Genomic DNA, 9,298 nt, shown 5'->3' with positions numbered 1-9,298 from the left:
AAAATATGGTCTGCGTACCATTAATTTGAATGTAATTGGTCTAAAGTACCAAAGTTATTTTTCAATTCAAATATGGTCTGCGAACCATCAAATAGTTGTAATTAGTTATAGCTTATCCTATTTGAAGAAAATGGTGCCTCCCACGGAGATTTTCAAGACGGACTTTGAAGTCAAAGCTTCAAGATGAAGTCGGGCCATACTAGATCACAAATATCTTATGCATGTTTTAAGTTATTTATTGCTTTAAATATGTCTTAAAATGCATGAGATCAAAAGCTTGATTATGTTGCATGATTAAGGATTTTAGTTCACTTAAAATCTAACCAACATAGTAAGAGCCTTAAGTTCCAAACTTAAAAATTGAGTTAAAAGTTGCCATGCCAAAATATACACTTGCTTGGATATCCTTTACATCAATCTAGTAATAGTTTTCGCTCAGCGAGGTGTTACTTATTGGTCCTAAAGGGGCAAGGTACACAAATAATTGTGAGTACATGTTAGTTTTGGTGAAACTCAACGATATAAGTAAGGAGTCCTTTTATGTCGTGGCAAATTCGATAGGTTTACCTAATAAGTTCTTAGACGTACCTATCAACCAAGAATAGTTTCTAGACTATTAGCAAAAGGCTTTTGCTTACCTAAGATGTTCTAGGATTAAGTCGACAAACTGTGCTTAGTTCTTCAATGATTTTAGGATCTTGGAATCATTTTATTCACACCTGCCGGAACACATAACTTGAATAAAATGCTTAATAAACATTGAATTATGCATGAATGCTAGAATTTAAGTTTATTAAGAGAAACTGTGAATGGTTATTTATTTGTTTATTCTTTTCAATTGTAGTTTTTAATATGGCAAACAACAATTCATTCAACATTCGATCAATTCTCGAAAAGGAGAAGTTGAACGGGAAAAACTTCCTTGACTGGCAAAGGAACTTGCAAATAGTTCTTATGCAGGAAGAAAAGGAGTATGTCCTAGATGAGGCGATGCCCGAAGCTCCAGGCGACGGGATCACTCAGGCAGCCCTCAATCGTTGGATTGATGCCAACAAGGATGTGAAATGTCTAATGCTCGCCACCATGAGTGCGGATCTGCAGAAAACGTTCATCAACTCAGATGCTTTCACAATCATCAGTGAGTTGAAGAACATGTTCCAAGATCTGGCTCGAGTCGAAAGATTCGAGACTCATAGGCAAATTCTTGAGACCAAGCTTAAGAAAGGCGAGCCCGTAAGTCCACATGTTCTCAAAATGATTGGACTCATTGAGAATATGAGTCGGCTGGATCAGCAATTTTCTCAGGAAATGGCTATAGACACCATCCTCCATTCTCTTCATAGCGGGTATGATCAGTTCAAACTGAACTACAGTATGAATAGTCTGGACAAAACGCTCACTGAGCTTCACGGTATGCTGAAGACCGCTGAAAAGACGCTCAAAAGTGATAAGCAGGATGTGCTTATGGTGCGTGGGGGCAAGTTCAAGAAATCTGGAAAGAAGAGGAATGCTAAGAAAGGTGGCAACAAGGCCAGCCCAACTAAGCAAACTGGCGCCAAATCTGCAAAGAGGAAGGTCAGTCAACCCACTTCTGAGTCCGAATGCTTCTACTGCAAGAAGAAGGGGCATTGGAAGAGAGATTGCTTGAAGCTAAAGGAAGATCAGAAGAACGGAACAGTCGTTCCATCTTCAGGTATTTTCGTTATAGACTGTATACTTGCTAATTCAACTTCTTGGGTATTAGATACAGGTTGTGGCTCACACTTATGTTCCAATCCACAGGGACTAAGAAGAAGTAGAAAGTTAAGCAAGGGAGAAGTCGACCTACGAGTGGGAAATGGAGCACGGATTGCTGCATTAGCCGTAGGAACTTACTATTTGTCGTTGCCCTCCGGGCTAGTTTTGGAACTGGAAGAATGTTTCCATGTTCCAAGTCTTACTAAAAACATCATTTCAGTTTCTTGCTTAGATGCTAAGGGATTTTCCTTTATAATAAAAGACAATAGTTGTTCGTTTTATTTTAAAGAGATGTTTTATGGATCTGCTAGATTAGTCAATGGACTTTATTTATTAGATCACGACAAACAAGTATATAACATAAATACCAAAAGGGCCAAAAAGGATGATTCAGATCTCACCTATCTGTGGCATTGTCGATTAGGCCATATAAACTTGAAACGCTTAGAAAGACTTCAAAGAGAAGGAATTCTAGAACCATTTGACTTAGAGGATTATGGTAAATGCGAATCATGTTTACTTGGCAAAATGACAAAGCAACCTTTCTCTAAAGTTGGAGAAAGAGCAAATGAACTATTGGGTTTAATCCATACAGATGTATGTGGACCAATGAGTACAAATGCTAGAGGTGGTTTCAGCTACTTTATCACTTTCACTGATGACTTCAGTAGGTATGGTTATGTCTACCTAATGAAGCATAAGTCTGAATCCTTTGACAAATTCAAGGAATTTCAGAGTGAAGTAGAGAATCAATTAGGCAAGAAGATTAAGGCACTGCGGTCTGATAGAGGCGGTGAATATCTGAGCTATGAATTTGATGACCATCTGAAAGAATGTGGAATTCTATCAGAATTGACTCCTCCTGGAACACCACAATGGAACGGTGTGTCAGAACGGAGGAACAGAACCTTGCTAGACATGGTCAGGTCAATGATGGGTCAGGCCGAACTTCCATTAGAATTTTGGGGACATGCACTAAATACAGCTGCACTCACTATAAATAGAGCTCCGTCTAAAGCTGTCGAAAAGACTCCATACGAATTATGGTTTGGAAAGCCTCCAAATGTGTCTTTTCTTAAGATTTGGGGATGTGAAGTATACGTCAAACGATTAATTTCAGACAAACTTCATCCAAAATCTGACAAATGTATCCTTGTGGGCTATCCAAAGGAAACAAAGGGGTATTACTTCTACAATACATCTGAGAACAAAGTGTTTGTTGCTCGAGATGGTGTCTTTTTGGAGAAGGATCACATTTCCAAAATGACAAGTGGGAGAAAAGTAGACCTCGAAGAAATTCGAGTCGAACAACAAACTCTAGAGAATGCTCAAGATGACATTCAGGATGAAACTCAGAGATCTTTAGAAGAATCTGGTGAGAATCATGGTCAATCTAGAAATGTTACCCCGCGTAGATCGCAAAGATATAGATCTCAACCGGAAAGGTACTTAGGTATTTTGACGAACGAGAGCTATGACGTTCTATTACTTGAAAGTGATGAACCTGCGACTTACAAGCAAGCTATGACGAGCCCTAGCTCCAAGCAGTGGCAAGAAGCCATGCAATCTGAATTAGACTCCATGTCTGAAAACCAAGTATGGGATTTGGTCGATTTGCCAGATGGCTACCAAGCCATTGGAAGCAAATGGGTTTTCAAACTGAAAAAGGACAAGGATGGGAAACTTGAAGTTTTCAAAGCTAGATTGGTTGCAAAAGGTTACAGGCAAGTCCACGGTGTGGATTACGATGAAACCTTTTCACCAGTTGCAATGCTAAAGTCTATTCGAATAATGTTAGCAATCGCTGCATATTACGATTACGAAATATGGCAGATGGATGTCAAAACTGCTTTCTTAAACGGCGTTTTAACAGAAACTGTGTTTATGACACAGCCTGAAGGTTTTGAGGATCCAAAGAATGCTAAAAAGGTATGCAAGCTAAAGAAGTCAATCTACGGATTGAAGCAGGCATCCAGGAGCTGGAATATACGTTTTGATGAAGCAGTCAGTGACTTTGGTTTCATCAAGAACGCAGACGAATCTTGTGTATACAAGAAGGTCAGTGGGAGCAAAATTGCTTTCCTAGTATTATATGTCGACGACATATTGCTTATCGGAAATGACATTCCTATGTTGAACTCTGTCAAGATTTGGCTTGGGAAATGTTTTTTCGATGAAGGATCTAGGAGAAGCACAGTACATATTGGGCATCAAGATTTACAGAGATAGATCTAAAAAGATGATTGGACTTAGTCAAAGCACTTATATCAATAAGGTGCTTGATAGGTTCAAGATGGCGGACTCCAAGCGAGGCTACCTACCCATGTCTCATGGAATGACTCTAAGCAAGACTCAGTGCCCAAAAACACTTGATGAGCGTAGACGAATGAATGGGATTCCATATGCATCATTGATTGGTTCAATAATGTATGCTATGATATGTACACGCCCGGATGTTGCGTACGCACTCAGTGCTACGAGCAGATACCAGTCAGACCCAGGAGAGGCGCATTGGACTGCTGCCAAGAACATTCTGAAGTACCTGAAAAGGCACAAAGATGACTTCCTGGTCTATGGTGGAGATGATGAATTAATTGTTAAAGGCTATACGGACGCAAGTTTCCAAACCGACAAAGATGATTTCAGATCACAGTCTGGGTTTGTCTTCTGCCTCAACGGAGGAGCAGTAAGCTGGAAAAGTGCTAAGCAAAGCACCATTGCGGATTCTACAACTGAAGCGGAGTACATTGCTGCACATGAAGCAGCAAAGGAAGCTATATGGCTAAGGAAGTTCATAGGAGAACTTGGTGTAGTCCCCTCCATTAAAGGACCAATAGCCCTGTATTGTGATAATAACGGAGCTATTGCACAGGCAAGAGAGCCTAGACACCACCAGAGAGTCAAGCATGTACTTCGTAGATTTCACCTTCTACGAGAGTTCGTTGAAAGAAAAGAAGTCGAGATAAGCAAAATTGGAACTGATGACAACATATCAGATCCATTAACTAAACCTCTGCCGCAAGCGAAGCACAACTCGCACACTGCAGCTATGGGAATCAAGCATATTGGAGAATGGCTTTGATGTCTCTGTTTAATGTTTTAAAGTTTTAGAGTTTAAATCTTTGTAAAACATTATTGGTTAATCATTCACAATAAATGAAAGAAATTCATTTTTCCATTTAATTTGTGGTTTATTAAATGATGAGTCCCTTCAACTTGACGATATATTCAAGATAGACTGTCAGGACCAGTCCTGTGACTAAGAAATGTCTATCAAGTGAACTTGAATGTCAAAGGTTGAAAATGGTCCCTAATCGGAGTTTTCTATAAAATTGGACGCATAGAAAACGTTAGACGATTAGAGTGCAAGATGACTAGTAGTTCTGTTTCTTGAACTATGTGGACATGGCAATGTCATAATCATTTGCATAGATACTTACTTTGGGAAGACTAGTATCGGACAAGACCTATGAAACTTTACTGTAAGAGATGAAAGTCTGTCATAAGTAAATTTCATTAAATTATTAGACACTAAATCCTCAATACCTGAGTGATTTGAGATTACTTGTTTGAGAACTGGTTGCTTTGACGTTGACCAACCGTCGCACCGTAAAAGGAGGCTATAAAGGCAACGCTCAGGTAATCACCTATCAAACGAAGTCTAATCTCAAGATCCCAAGATTGGGATTGTCCTCCCATAAATCGGGATGAGATGCTTAAAAGTTGTACAAGGCCACTCGGAGAGCTAGAAACTGTGAAATGCATGGCCGTGCTCGGATGAATCATAGGCTATGATTATCTGTTTATTTGATCAGTTGAACTCTGAAACCGAGGAACACCTCTGGACATAATAAGGATGACAACTCTTACCTTATGTTCAAGAGCAAGCATCGAGCGACAAAGGAATTAGGAAATGCACACTTGTCCCTAAGGACAAGTGGGAGACTGAAGGAAATAATGCCCTTGGTCCAAGTATGCATTCTATGTTAAGTCTAATAAATGCGGTTCAGTATTAATTAACAAGTTAATAATTCAGTGAGATCAAGTGAGCTGAATGCCTAGCTAGAGGCCGCTTCAGTTCAAGTGGAATTAATGATATTAATCCACAGCTTACTCTTGACTGAACCCGTAGGGTCACACAAATAGTACGTAAACGGATCAAGTATTTAATGGCATTAAATACTCCATCTATGAATATTCGGAACCGACGGATCTTGGTTTCAGTGGGAGCTAAGATCGTCACAGGCAAGAAATGAATACTCCGGAAACGATGATATTGCCGGAAACGGAAATATGGATCATATCGGAAATATGAATATTATCCAAGTCGTAGATGTTGCCGGAAACGGAAACATGGTACGTATCGGAAAATATTATTGGAAATGGAAATATTACCAGAATCGGAAATATTGCCGGAAACGGAAATATTGTCAGAATCGGAAATATTGCCGGAATCGGAAAATAATTCCGGAAACGGAAATATTAAATATTGTTCGTATCGGAAATAGATTCCGGAAATGGAAATTTAATCGGAAGCGTATCGTACGAATTAGCATCGGACAAGGCTTGCCGGACGAAGGCCCAGCACGAAGCCGGGGCCATCGCCCAGCAAGCATGCGCGCCACAAAGCCCAGCCAAGGCAGCGGCCAGGCCTACCGCAAGGCAGGCCCAGCGCGCGCCAAAGAGGCCACGGCTGCGTGGGCCGTGCTGCGCGGGCTGCTGCTCGCACGCATGGGCAGCCCTTGTGGCTGCCGTGTGTGTGTGAGTTTGTGCTCATGCATGATTCCTGAATCTGCAAGAGTCAGTGTATGATTAAATGTCTATTCCTAATTGGATAAATTAATTAAATAGAATTCATGTAGGATTCTAATTCCAATTAATTCGCATCCTACTAGGATTACGATTCCTTTTCCATAACTCTATAAATAAAGGCCTAGGGGTCATAATTTATACACAAGTTTCAAAGTATTCAAAAGTGAGTTTTTGAGAGAAAATTAAAACACATCTTGCTCATAAAAGTGCCGAATTTTCTAGTACCTTAAGGGCGATTCTAGTTGGTCAATCTTAAGGCGGATCCGGACGTGCTGTGGACTATCTACGGAGGGACGACACTTGGAGTCCTAAAAGACTTGTTCTTGTTCGGTTCGGGCGCAGCTAGGGAGGGCACGCAACAAAGAGTATGCATCTAATTATGCTATATGATTATGTGTAAATAATATGTTTCCTGGGTTAATGGTTGTTTCCGCATGATTTATGTAAATGTCATATGTATCATAACCTAACATAAACACATGGGCACGAGCATGAAAACACTAAAATCAATACGAAGAGAGGAGGCAACTTACAGCGCCAGGCTCCGGGAGACGAAGAGAATCCTGGATAAACTGGTAATAGCTAGCTCCCTCTATCACCAACTCCGTCGCCGGCACGCCAGTCCTCGAGTGGACCCTCCACGACTCGCCTATCGAGCGAGTAGACAGCATGGTCGCAGGCGGAGGCCTAGGCACCGAAAAAGCCCCGACCGTCTGCATACGTACCCGCTCTCCCAGGTACCAGACAGGGTCCCGGCGGCCAACGAACAAGACCCGCATCTGGCTTAGGGCATAACTACCCCTGACCGAAGCATGGGTACCCCTGTTTTGTACAAACGCAGTCAGATCTCGCACATAGAAAATAAAAAAGAATGGCGAAATACGAGATAGAGGATAAGATTCTGTACATGCTCAGGGTTCCCGTCCCGGATAAGATCCCACACGGTATCGGGCGGTGGACGCACTGTCAGCTTCTTCTTCCAACCCCAACGGCGACCGGCAGGGAACTCCAAAGGCCTCTACCCCTTTCGGGGAGCCAGCCAAGGTAAGTGCTCAAAGGCCCACAGCTGCAAAAAAGGAAAAGGACAATAAAACATTAAAAAAAAAAGAGGCCCGGTAAAAGCAAGAAAACAAAAGAAAGTCTAGGCACATACCTCGATCAAACACGGCACTCCCGCTAATGTAATCACAAAGTGACGTCTACTCGGGTCTGAGTCGCGCACCGACAAACTCATCTGGCCGACAAGCGTCGCATAGCCCAAATCGCCCCAGCGATAGTCACCCAGTGTAGACACGTCCTCCACCATGCCTATCCACCTCGGGTCAAAGGTATTAGTCGGACCCGATAGAAAAGTAGAAGTAATAAAATGGAGGTAGAACAGCCGAGCCTGTCTCGAAGGCGACTCCTCTACCCCATGCTCCAAAGCCCACATCAGGTCAGCGAAAGGTATCCCACGGGGCTGATACGAAGGTAACCTACTACCCATCCACGAGCCCAGGAGCCTGGTACCCTCAGCAACAGTCGGCGATGGGCCATCCGACCTCAGACGAACGGGCTTCCCTATAAAGGTCAAGCCCGTCAAAGCCGTATAGTCCTCAGGAGTGATCGTCATCTCGCCCCAAGGAAAATGGAAGGTGTTGGTGGTATCCCACCACCACCTCATGAACGACCGCAGAAAGGACAGGGAGATGTTAAGCCGCAGTATCTCCCAGAAGGTCTCAACCACCGGAAATAGTGAGCTCGCCCTCACCAAGCCCTGGGCGTCCGAGCTCAGGTAGCTAAAAACGGTCTCACTCGTCGCTGCGCCATAGCCGCGAACCGTAGTCTCTCTCCTCGCGTGAAGGCGGGAAGTCACGTGGTGCTCTAGGTCGTAGTGCAGATCACGACCGTCGTAGATCTCAGGGCCCACCCATAGGGGACCCGCGCCAGTAGACTGATGCGTCATGCCACGCCCCTCGTGGCCACCAGGAGGGGGTAACGACTCGTCAGACATGCTGATCAACAATACAATAAGGCATTATACCTTTGACAAAATCGGCACTCACACCGATCCCTACAAAGAGTGCATTTCACTCATGAAGTGGAGTCATACCATTTTTGTTCCCTAAAACATGATACTAAGTTCATACTTAGCAAAATTCCCTAAGTAAAAATTAACTCCAGTAGGGAAAATGTTCCACCTACTTTTGTCCCCATTCCCGCAAGGGAAAGGTTCGATGATGAAAGCATAAAATCTCCACTTGACAACGCATCTCCTATAAAATAAACGAATCTCGATTCCCCATTTCATTTCACCCGAAACCTGCTATTTATGGAAACCTGCTAAAAAAAGTAACTGCCGTAAAAAGTAGCTTCTAAAAGTGGCAAATCATAAAGGATAGAAACCTGTCAGAATTAGGTGTTGCATTCCAACATAAATCCTAAATGAGATAGAAAACCGCGAGAATCCTATTCCTAATAGGATTCGAAAATAAGAGTTACGTATTAATTAAAATCCTAACGAGCCTAGAGTTCGTAACGGGCCCAGACGCATTCCGTCATAAAATTGATACGCACTAAAAGACTCGATTAAATCTCAAACTCTACGAATTTCAGGATTCCGAATCTGACTAAAGAAAACAGCCCAGACCCTATTTTCAACGCCTGGCTCTGGGCGCCGAAATCTTCGGCGCCCAGGCCTGGGCGCTGAAAATACCTGGGTACGTGTTTTTTCCTAATTTTTTGAGGATTAGAACTCTGCAATTCTATC

Source organism: Spinacia oleracea, chromosome 4 (assembly GCF_020520425.1).
Source record: "Spinacia oleracea cultivar Varoflay chromosome 4, BTI_SOV_V1, whole genome shotgun sequence".
NCBI lineage: Eukaryota > Viridiplantae > Streptophyta > Magnoliopsida > Caryophyllales > Amaranthaceae > Spinacia > Spinacia oleracea.
Note: the sequence above shows the minus strand (reverse complement) of the source record.